Source organism: Bufo gargarizans, chromosome 8, assembly GCF_014858855.1.
Source record: "Bufo gargarizans isolate SCDJY-AF-19 chromosome 8, ASM1485885v1, whole genome shotgun sequence".
Lineage (NCBI taxonomy): Eukaryota > Metazoa > Chordata > Amphibia > Anura > Bufonidae > Bufo > Bufo gargarizans.
This window is the reverse complement of record NC_058087.1, coordinates 165987957-166000508: the sequence shown is the minus strand read 5'-3', so window position 1 is coordinate 166000508 and position 12552 is coordinate 165987957.

The window sequence follows — 12552 nt, the reverse complement described above, 5'->3', positions numbered from 1 at the left end:
CTTACGCGACATGACGCACATGAAATTGTTATCTTTTTCTTGCATTTCTTTTTTTTCCCTTTTTTAACCCTTTTATTATATTATTTTTTTCTCAGTTCTACCCTTGCATGCAATGACAACATTCTGAAGTACAAATAGAAAAAGCCTGGTGATAAAATTCCTCCAACAGCTATATCACCCATGGACAGATAACACTATTCTGCACCTTTGTGAGATTACAAAAATTTTAGGAACTAGTGTAAAATGATGTAAAATGATAGGATGCCCATATGCATTAGATGAAGGTCAGTCAAACCTGCCGTTCTTGTAGAGAATGGCCAACCATGTAATGTGAATTGTGTCCCAATTCAACTTACTTTTCCCAATGGTGGATCCTAGTGGAAAGAAGGAACGAGTATGTTGGATTTTAACATGTCCAAACCTTTGTTCACATGGGAATTGAAAAGGCATGCACATTTGGCCAAGCCATATAGACAAGTGTATTGAAAGATTCGATGTGCGCCGAACAAGTTTTCATTCGACAGAAGTCTGTTATCATCAAGATAAGATAATTGGCGCTCATTAGATGAAAGATATCAAGCCTGCTTTTACACAAGCTGCTGCTGCTTTGTTCATCTGCTTTGGTGGCATGGATCCACCTCCAGCTTCCCTCTCCTTCCCAGCGGGCTCAGCCACCAGAGTAGCTCTATCCTTCCAGGCAGGCTGCAGCATGCTTGCCGGCTATGCTTCTCTCACTCTGCACATAAAATGTAAACGCACCAAACCTTCTGCCCATGTACTGACTTTTGCTTGTTTCCCAGATTTGACTCGTCACTGCCTGACCTGAACTCTTCCTGAACTTCATACGTACCCTGAACTATCAACCCTGACTTTGGACTGTTTATCGGATTGCACATTTTCCGCCTGCCCTGACCTTGGCCTGCCACTGACTATGGTTTTTGCCTGATCCCCCAGTGTTTCTTAACCCCTGCGGGTCAGCAGTCAATGAGAGACTACTCTAGGAAGTAGTGGCATCATAGCTCCCCTGCAGTTAAAGGGTGAAAACCAGGGTACTGCTAGGATAATGCCCTTAGGAGTAGCCCCAAGCAAAACCTACCGACAGTGTTTCAGAATTTCAGCCAGGTGAAAGCTTGAAGTGCCCCGAGAAGCATATTAGGCCATGAAGCTTCCCATGGAACTGTGATGGCTGACTGTACTTTTTGGCTCCTTTGAATTTCCTTTAATCATACTTCAAAACCAGAGCAGAACTAATCATTAGGAAGACACTGATTAAGAAAGATCTGCATCATTATCTACTTTGTGAATTGTTAATATTTGAAGGAAAGCTTTATAAAAACTTCTCTTTACTTACATCATGGAGCTGCTTAAAGGGGCAGTGTCTACATAGAATATAGCTCAGTGGTTGACAATGTCGGCTTGCAGCACAAGGTCCTGGATTCTAAACCAAAAGGCCATCAACTGCACAGTGTTTGTATGTTCTTTCCACCCCATTTTTCCGTAGGTTTCCTTCTACGTTTAAAAAAAACACATACATATACAGTAGGTTCATTTGGAAATTAGATTGTGAGCCCCAAATAGGGACAAGGACTGATGAAAGTGATGTTGGTGATTATATAAGCACTTTATGAACTAATAAAATATGGATAGATCTTTGTAAGTTAAAAATGTAGAATTGAATTCCCTTTGTATTAGGCACTCGGTGGATGGACTGACAGAGAGGTTGGCAGTAGAGAAGAATGGAGTTGAGATGTAGTGTTTACAATAGATGAAGAGGTTTTACTCTGTTCTTGACCACCAATGAGGGTCATACATTAGCTGGAATGTCAACAGGGACAAAGTGACAATAGACCCTACAGGAAAGATTCCAACAGGGGTAATGTCAAGCCCAGTGGCATGATGCTCTCAGGAAAGGGAGGTATCTATGTATCAGGCTGGTGGCCCCAGGTGCCCTCCTGAATTCAACTGTATTGCTGTCCTCAGAAGTTGTGATGGCAGTCTGAGCTGAATGGAGAAGATGAGGAATAGGCACTTCTACATCAAAAGAGGTGTTGTTGGATGTAAGGCCAAATAACTGACCAAATAACTGAAGTGTGAACTCAGCCTAAGAGGTATGTCGAGCTGTACTCTGGCCACCACAGAGTGGCAACTTCTAGGCAGTATTCAGTTCCTCTCTCCTTCTTGATTGACAGGTCCAGGTTCCTGTGTAGTACCTCACCTGGCCCTGTCAATCAAAAAGGTGAAAGAGGGGATGGCAAAGGAAGCAGGAGGAGCAAGAGTGCACAGAGCCGATTGGGCCCTCCCTCAGTGCACTTAACTGCTCATTTTCATATGGATTACTAAGTGAAAGGTATCATTACAGGCTGCTCAGCTAGCCCTACAAGGCATTGTGCCTGGTGTAACGGTGAATTTCCAGGTGCATACAGTATCTAAAATCAAATTATGCTGTACATTATTCAGATTAGACAACTTTTCATCTTTTCTTGAATGTTCCTTTAAGAATGCTCAGGAAAAACAACAAAAATATGAAAGAAAGAGCAGAAGAACATCCGTAACACAGCTATCACAACCAAAAAGGCTACAAGCAGTATACACAAAATTATTAGAGTGCATCCACATATAGCATTATTCTTGATATACTTGCATTGCTGTAAACCTCTCTACACTTCTAATGAAAAAAACTGAAGTATTAGATATGTCAGTCTAAACGCCAAAGGGCCACTGAAGACGAAGGCAATGGGAAGATACGAGGAAGACAAATGTAGAGAAATCTCAGCTCATGTGGCTAGACTTGCAATGGAAGAAGACCCTAGGTAAGGCAATGTGAAATAGCTATAGTAAATAAGTAATGCTCTGTTTTATTCACAGGAAAGACAAGAAGATTTTACAGCACTTGTTATCGTGTAAGGGTACTTTCACACTAGCGTTAAAGTTTTCCGGTATTGAGTTCCGTCCTAGGGGCTCAATACCGGAAAAAAATGCATCAGTTTTGTCCTAATGCATTCTGAATGGAAAGTAATCCGTTCAGAATGCATTAGGATGTCTTCCGTTCCGTCCCTTTTATGGTATTTGGCCGGAGAAGATACTGCAGCATGCTGAGGTTTTGTCACGGATGGTGTTGCAGAAAACTAGAAGACACAAAAGGGTAAGCCCTGTAACAGCCCTAGCACTCTCCCTTACTGCTCAGCCTATGCAAAAATCTCTATGGTAGATAATTGCATACCCTCGTTCCTCGACTGTATGACACCTGAACACCCTATAATAGTGAATTGACACGACCACCGGCTCCCTACACTTAATACGGAGGGAGTCAGGGTCACCTAGGATCAAGACCACAGGAAAACAGAAATAAAGGAACAGACTTATCTAGTGGATGCAGCAGTAGCAGCTGCTAGCATCAGTACAGTCCAGGAAGTTGTATAAACCGCAAAGTGAGATAGTATGGGAGGAGATATATAAGGATGCAATCACTGCTAATAGATGACAGCTGGGAGAGGGAGGAGAGATGTCAAAACGAAAGCAAAACAAGAGAAGATCATGCAGGAAGTACTGAAGAACGTCTATCAGAACTTCTCAAATGATATCCATTTGCATACAGATTTCCGGATCCGGCAGGCAGTTCACGCTAGTGTGAAAGTACCCTAACAAACAAAATATGACTTCTACTGCCTGGGGTCTCTGACATTGAACTTTAAATTGTTCTAATGACATTGTAGACTCTGATCTTTCAGACCATTTAAGAGGACCTTCACCCTTCACCGCTCCTGACATGTCTGTTTTAATAGCTCCATGCATCCCCCATGTAATAACAATTCTGGAGCATCTATTCTTATGCCTCTATGGTGTGCTATTACTTTATTATTTGCACTAGAAGTTATGAATGAATCGCTATTAGCCTTCAGTAAGGGTACAGAAGGGAGGTAACCAGTTGGGGGGGTGTACCATAGAGCCATAAGAATAGTTGCTCCAGAATGGTTATTACATGGGGAATGCATGAAGCTATTAAAACTGGCATGTCAGGAGCGGGGACAGGTCCTCTTTAAATGTATAAACAAAATACTAACACTAAATACTAAGTCCTATAATAGCATAATACAGTAAATAGAATAATAAAAGCTTCTCTGTTTTCTTAGATACTCATGTACGGAACCTTCCTGGAGCCTCTTCCTTCAAAGATCAGTTGTTTCTGCTCCAGACTTCTCCTTATTTCTGAGGGTTGTATTACGATGCTCAATGTTCAGGCCAGATGTTCCTCCTGTATTCAGTTGTATTTATTATTGGCAGCACATCCCTGATTACACATGGAGATTTGCTGCCGATAATCGGGCATCTTTCATCCTCATGATATATGCCCATCAGTCAACCAACAAGCATTTGCTTGTTTATTAACTAAATGACTGCTTGATTCTACGAGCCAAGTAGTGGCTGCAATGACAGGAAGAGGCGATAGCGCCCCCCCCCCCCCATTATTGTACCCCTCAGATTCCACGTTCATACATGATCGTAGAATCTGAGAGTAAAAACAGTGTAAATTTAAGAAGAAAAAAAAATGACTTTAATCAAACTTACCGCCTCCATTTGCTCAACCCTACACAGGATTTTGGCCGAGATCTTCAATCAAGATGATGGTGGTCGGCTTGTCACGTGCAAATGGAGGAGGTAAGTATGATTTTTGTTTTTTACACTATTTCAGGTTAAATCGATTCGCAACCATGAAGCACAAGGAAATTCGGCTTTGCGGCGAATCTACGTAATTTATCCTGAAATTCAGATTGAATCCCTCGTTAGGACTGTCAAGTTATGCTATCTATCTATGTCTGTCTGTCTGTCTATCTATCTATCTATCTATCTATCTGCAGGGAGGAAGCAACTGGCTGAAGTAACTCCATTTCCAACCCCCCTTGTTCACATACAAATAAATTAAATTCAGATTGAATCCCTCTTTAGGACTGTCAAGTTATTCTACATATCTATCTATCTATCTATCTATCTATCTATCTATCTCTGTCTATCTTTCTGCAGGGAGGAAGCAACTGGCTGTAGTAATTCCATTTCCTAACCCCCTTGCTCACATATAAATAAATGACGCTAATAAACAGCATCACTCCAGTTTACAATGTAGAGTTTACACATGGGGGTATATAAGAGGTTTTTAAGTGAATCGTCTATATTGTAGCTGTCAGTTCTTGAAGCTCATTTGAAACTCATTCACATTCCAACTCGTGGACGTTGTATATAAAAATCACTTTTAGTCCATCCAGATAATTAGTATTTACATGATTATACAATATGTAAGTTTCAGATTCCATTGACGTGACCACCAGTAGCTCATTCAGAACATCAGATTTAAAAAAAAAAAAAAACATACATCGCACATCCACATTTTCCAGGTCTCAAATTCAGCCTAACTTAGTACAATTTATCCTGTTATCGCTTGTATTTTAGGTGCTGTAACACTATAGAGTGTATGTCAACACAGTAATCCATGTGATAACAACAGGCAATGAATGCATCATGACTACCGGAGTGAGAGCTTAGGTAGAGCCTCGAATCTAAACACATCGGCATTACACGGTAAGTACTAAGTCAACAAGCGCGAAAATCACCGGGGTCCTGGAGAAGGAGTCAAAAATAATTACATGGATTTGTAGATGATACATCAATGTCATCAAGAAAAAAATAATAGGTCATCAGTATCTGATCAATGGAGGTCCGACACCCGAGACCCCCATTGTTTGAGAAGGTACCGGAGCGCCTGTGATTGCAACCGCTTTCTCTATGTTCACCAAACACAGCGCCGTACATTGTATAGTGGCTGTGATTGGTATCGAGCTCAGCCCTATTCACTTCTATGGGGCTGAGCTGCGCTTAGGGCACGTGACCAATGAACGTGATGTCATATAGCCTAGCGGAAGCAACAACAAGGCTGTGATGCTACTGCGAGTGCTGGTGCCTTCTCAACCAGCTGATCGGCAGGGGTTCCTGGTGTTAGACCCCCCCACCGATCAGATTACCGATGGCCTACCCAGAGGATAGGTCAACAGTAGTAACATCTCGAAAAATTCCTTTAACTTGACAATGTGGTTGGTGTTTACTGAGCGTAGTCAGGGGATATATATGCATCATAGTGCTCTATAGCAAGACTTGATATGCCCCACCCCAATGAGATTTCAAAAAAATAAAAAATTACAATTTGTTTTTATTACATGGAGGCATTTTTTATAAAAAAATATTGCCTGGTCTTACCTAGTTTATGTGACTTCTATAGCAGAAAAAAATGGAGTGCTTGCTTCATAAATATAGAGCTCTTTTTAAACAACATATTTCTTAAAAGGGGTTGTGCAAGAATGTCCACTTAGTAAGACCTGTACAGGGAAGCATACTTACCTCTTTCTCGACACTGGAACCTCTCTCCTTCTCTTCCAGGCCCGGGCTCCCTAGCTGAATACATTTGGTTTGACATCACTGCAGCCAATCACTGGCTGCAGCGGTGACCACTTGTCATGACATAAGGGGATCCGGTCTCCGTCACAGCAGGCGACTGGCTGTAGGTGATGTCAAGCCAGATGTTTACAGCGTAGCAACCTAGGCCTGGAGGAGAAGGAGTGGGGAGCAAGCACAGGGAAGCAGGTAAGTAAGCTTCCCTTTACAGGTCTGCCCTCCTATAGTGTATTTACAACATAGAAATAACATAAATATATACATAAGTCTCCCACCACTAGGGGGAGCTCAAGAAGTTTATAATTACTATTGCATTTAATGGAAGCTGTAGAAACTCTATGTACTGAGCTCCCCCTAGTGGCAACTGAAGGAAAATGCCATGGATCTTGATTGGGAACAGGAGAAGCAGTTCAATGCTGGGCCCCATAGCAATCACATAGTCTGACCCCACCAATTATAGCAAGTTACAGAGGGTATGGCTGCATCAGGGACCTGGGTGGACCTACTGGCCCATTTGCCATAGAAGAAGACAACAGTACTATAAATGACGAGAATCCCGGCTAATATTTTGGCTCGAACTTTGCTTCCCATAATGTGAAACCTCGTGTATCAAGGTAAAGCTGAAAATGGTGCTTAAAATTTCAACAACGCTATGTGAAAACGGAGGCCAAGGTGTATTAGCGTTATCGTCGTTTTCTATTGGTTGTCAAGGTACAAATTATGGCTAATTAGACGGATTTATCAATGCATTTTTTCAGTTTCTCACAATAAAAAAGAGATAAATCCATGGCAGCCTAGACCTGTCAATAAAGGAGGTCATTTATGACCAGATATGGCGTATATCTGGTGCAGATTCGGTTGTATGCAGCAGAATGTGTGAATTCTTCCCTGCTAACGCCAGGTCTAGGCGTGGTGTGGGCAGGTAAGGGGGTGGGCCCGTAGACCGGTCTCATTCATCATTTTCTTCGCCTGGTTTAAGCCTAGAGAATGGTCTAAATGTAAGACAGAAGAAAGCTGTCTTACATTTCGAATCAGCGCTGGATACGCCAAAGTTATATAGAGCGCCTCTACTTTGGTGGCTACACCTCCAGCTATAAGGGTTATTAAGCCCGGCGTCTAAAACACCAGTCTTAATAAATGTACCCCACAACAGGATTAGAAGGATGAGAAGAACATTTTCCAAAAACTGCACCACACCTGTCAGGTTCGCTCTCATTCCCTGAGCTGCAATACTAAGTTCAACCCATAGGTGGTTATGGAACTGGTTTTCTAGGAAGGCAGCCATGTTTTTGTAATTCTGCACAACCCCTTGAAAGAGAACGTAGGGGGAGATCTATCAAGATGGGAACTTTCTGCTCCTTTCTTGATATCCCCTGCACCTAATCCTCTGGCAGTTTGTGCGCCTAAGCAGGAATCTATGGCATCTCCGAGCTGCCGTAGATTCCTGGCTTCATTTGCGCCAGAAAACTGGCGTAAATGAAGGTAAAATTTCTCGTCACGCTTTCTTTCCACCCTTGCCACGCTCCCTTTGTGAAAAGTGGTGACAGGGGGAGATTTATCAAACTGGTGTAAAGGAAACCTGGCATAGTTGCCCATAGCAACCAATAAGATTCCACCTTTCATTTTTCACAGCTCCTTTGGAAAATGAAAGGAGGAATCTGATTGGTTGCTGTGGACAACTAAGCCAGTTCTACTTTACACCAGTTTGATAAATTTCCCTCATATTTTGAGACTTTTTAAAGCCTTTTTTCAGGTGCAAGGGAGATGATAAATCTCCCCCATAGTATCTATTGACAGTATGCAGCTTTTACAATTGACGCATATTCAAAACTGCATATGTACATTTAAAGAGCACCAACACAAGTCTTAAAACAACACAAGTCTTGAGAAAATTGGTTACAGCTTTCCGGAAGAAAAAAAAATAATCACTTTTATTCTTTATGCAAATGAGGGCCTCAGTGCACTGAGGGGTGGGGCCTAGCATCAGTGCGCCTCAGTTCCTCAGCTTTCCAGTACTAGGCCAGTGTTAGTACACTGAAGCCCTAATTTGCATAAACTTCAACCGATTTTCACAAATGGTAACACCCATCTGAACCGTCATAGCAAACTGCTAGCAATTCATTCCTAACTTCTAGCAGGAATAAAAAAAAGATTGTCACTTCACAGAGTCATAAGAATAACTGCTCCAGAATCGTTACTACATGGAGGATGCAAGTAGTTAATAAACCAGACATGTCAGGAGAGGTGACAGCTCCGCTTTAAACTTGCTCCAAATTTAGAAAATGTTTTCACAGATTCTTTCAGTTTTGCTGAGAGCCCGCCGGAGCAGAACGTGTCATCCATACCTGACAAGTGCGCTTGCAATTAAGCTAAGATATATAAGAAAGCAATCTCTCTTTGATATGGCTAAATGGTCGATGGTCCAAGTTAAAGATTAAAGCCTAAAGAGAAGAGAAGATGAAAGAAAATGGCGAAAGAATAAGACAAAGTAAAAGACACAATCAACAAGAGAAGAAGAAGAACCCTGATTGATTGCCATCCATTCCCTGTGTGAACACTCAGGGCCAGATTTATCATTAGCTCAGGTCAGAATAATGGAGTGAAAAAGTCCGAAAAAAGTCCAAAACGCTAAAACTGCGCACAAATTTGCGACTTTTTTCTGCTCTGCACTATGCTCGCCAGTTTTCTGAAAGTGGGCGTGCTTTCTTATGTAAATTAATCTCTAGACAGATTTACTATTGTGACTATTTAAAAAGTCGCAAAAAAGTCACAATTTCACTCCAGTGAGGACCATGCTTATCTTATGAGACTTTTTAATAGAACATGCGACTTTTTCATAAAAACGTGCGACTTTTTCGTAAAGATGTGCGACTTTTGTAAAGCTGCTTACTGACGGATAAACTGCTACCGTCAAACCACATTTATTACAGTCTTAAAGGGCCGATCATAAATCTGATTTGGCTAAAACTGACTTTAGCCATATGTGAAAGTGGAGTGAGCTGTCAGTCATGATAAATCTGGCCCTCAGACAGGAACGTAACCAACTCGCCGAGGACCTGCTGGCCTAGCTGACTAATGTTGAGCATGAATATTCGAATAGCAAATTTTTATCGCGAATATCGCCACTTCGAGAATTCGTGAATATTTAGAATATAATGCTATATATTCGTTATATTAAATATTTGGCATTTTTTTTCCATCTGAACACATGATTCATCTCTGCTTCTTGCTTGTGGGCCAATGAGAAGGAGGCAATGTCAAGTTCACAACAATACTTAGGCCTCATGCACACGACCGTTGTTTGGGTCCGCATCTGAGCCGCAGTTTTTGCGGCTTCGGGTGCAGACCCATACACTTCAATGGGGCCGCAAAAGATGCGGACAGCACTCCGTGTGCTGTCTGCATATGTTGCTCTGTTCCGTGGCCCTGCAAAAAAATAGAACATGTCCTATTCTTGTCCGTTTTGCGGACAAGAATAGGCATTTCTACAATGGGCCGCCCGTTCCGTTTCGCAAATTGCGGAAGGCACACGGGCGGCTTCTGTTTTTGGCGGATCCGCAAAAAACAGAACGATCGTGTGCATGAGGCCTTAGTGCACCAATCAGTAATCTGTAGTCAGACCTGCTAAAATGTGAAAGTGCGAAAAAATATTTTAATCACTGCCGATTAGCGCAATCGCAAATATATTGGAGCACTTGACTTTATCTACATATACTGTAAAGCTATTCTAATGTTCTGCCGTGCCAACCATTTTCCCCAGTCTCAGGAAACTTATACCAGCTTGAAAAATTTAGCCAAAGTGACCCATGGCTGTATTTCGCGTTACGAATTCGCATTACGATATTTTTACATTGCCGATTTTTCACATTCAATAAAATAATCTCGAATTCTCGAAATTCACAAATATATGATGAATATTCTGCAAAATATTAGTAAAATATTGTGAATTCGAACATAGCCCCAGCCGCTCATCACCATCTACAAAATGACTGGGTTATTGACAATATTTTCCATTTTCACCACATTTGGATTTCCCCACTATATGCAATATTAAATGGTGCCAATAGAAAGTGCAAAAAAATAAGTCCTCATACTGCTATATGAACATAGTAACTAGAGATGAGCGGCGAAGTTTTAGAAAATTCGATTTGGCTTTTTCGCTAAATTTTACAAAACATAATATATCATGAAGCGCATTTTTTTGTAAGTAGCAGGTGCAATGACAGGGAGTTGAGATAGTGCTGCCCCCTATCATTGTATCCCTCAGATGCCACTTTTATATATGAACGCGACAGGCTGGCCGCCACCATCTTGCTTAAAGATCTGATAAAAAATCTTGCGCTTACTTTAATTACATCATCATGCGGCCCCACCGTGGTGACGTCACACATCAGCGGGCATGGGATTTCGCGCAAGATCTTCAAACAAGGTGGCGGTTGGCCGGCCTGTCGCAAGCAAATGGATGAGATAAGTATGATGTTTTACTGTTTTTTTACACAATTTCCGGTCTACAGAGCACCCGAACACAATGGAAGTCAATGAGAGAAACCGAGCATTAAACCAGGCACCCCCTGCTCTGAAGAGGGGAGGGTGTCTGGTTCACATGAAAAAGTCAGAAATGGATGGAAACACCACCGAAATGGTTCAGCAACAGCATGGGGAGGATGCATCTTGGACTCCCAGGTACGCCACTTTTACAGACTGACAATACGCACCAAACCGAAGATGAAATCGATTTTAGACGAAAAATTGTTAGGCAACATTCTTTCCTGAATATTTACTATTATATAAAGTGCAAGTGCTGCCAAAAATTACAAGGAAGAGGCTCTCCGATACAACCTGTATATCACATAAAGGAGGGCCTTACTCACATTGTGGTACAATTGTTCAGGTCGTGGGACTCCTACACTCATAAAGCCTATGCATTAAGTGAGAGGGCTGCCAAATATTACAAGGAACCGGCACTCCAATACACCCTTTATTACACATAAAGGAGGGCATCATACACACCCTTAAAAAATATTATTGATGGCCTGCTGGTGACCCTCAAAAACATTAGGAGCAAGGGCCTGCTTGTGACCCTCTAAAACATTAGGGACGAGAGCCTGCTGCTGATCCTACCATCTAAAACATTAGGGGTAAGGGTCTGCTGCTGAAGTGACCATCTAAAACATTAGGGGTGTGGGTCTGCTGCTGAGCTGACTCTCTAAAACATTAGGGGTGTGGGTCTGCTGCTGAGCTGACTCTAAAACATTACGGGCGAGTGCCTGCTGCTGATCTGAACATGGAAAAAATTATGGAAGAGGGCCCGCTGCTGAGCTGACCATCGAAAAAATTATTGTTGAGGTCCTGCTGCTGAGCTGACCCTCTAAAACATTAGGAGCGAGGGCAGCCTAATAAGCATGGGGATATGATGATGGAGGAGAAGGAGGAGTTTGAGAAAAGGAAAATTAAACCATATACCCTTTTTTTGTGGTGGAAGGGGTGCATGGGAATACATTGTATTCAATACACCATAAAAGAGAGAAGTCAGGGGAAATCCAGGCCTGGTTCATTTTGATAATAGTCAACCTGTCAGCATTTTCAGTTGACAGGCGGATGCGCTTATCAGTTATTAGGCCCCCAGCAGCACTAAATACCTGCTCTGACAAAACGCTGGCGGCAGGGCAGGCCAGCACCTCCAAGGCGTAGAGCACCAGTTCGTGCCACGTGTCCAGCTTGGACACCCAATAGTTGTAAGGAACAGAGGAATCATTGAGGACACTGACAAGGTCTGCTACGTACTCCTTCACCATATTCCAAAACTTTTCTCTCCTTGTGACACTAGGCCGAGCATCAGGGTGCGGTTGCTGGTGGGGTGTCATGAGACTGTCCCAGGCCTTGGAGAGTGTTGCCCTGCCTCTGTTGGAACTGCTATGTGTTCCCCTCATCTCCCCTCCTCGGTTGCCCAAGGAACTACGTACTCTGCTGCCAGCTGGAAATTTTTGGAGCAATTTTTCCACAAGGACCTTCTGGTATTGCACCATTTTGCTAATCATCTCCACCACAGAAATGAGAGATGAGAAGTTCTCTTTGTAGCGGGGGTCGAGAAGGTTGAACAACCAGTAATCGGTG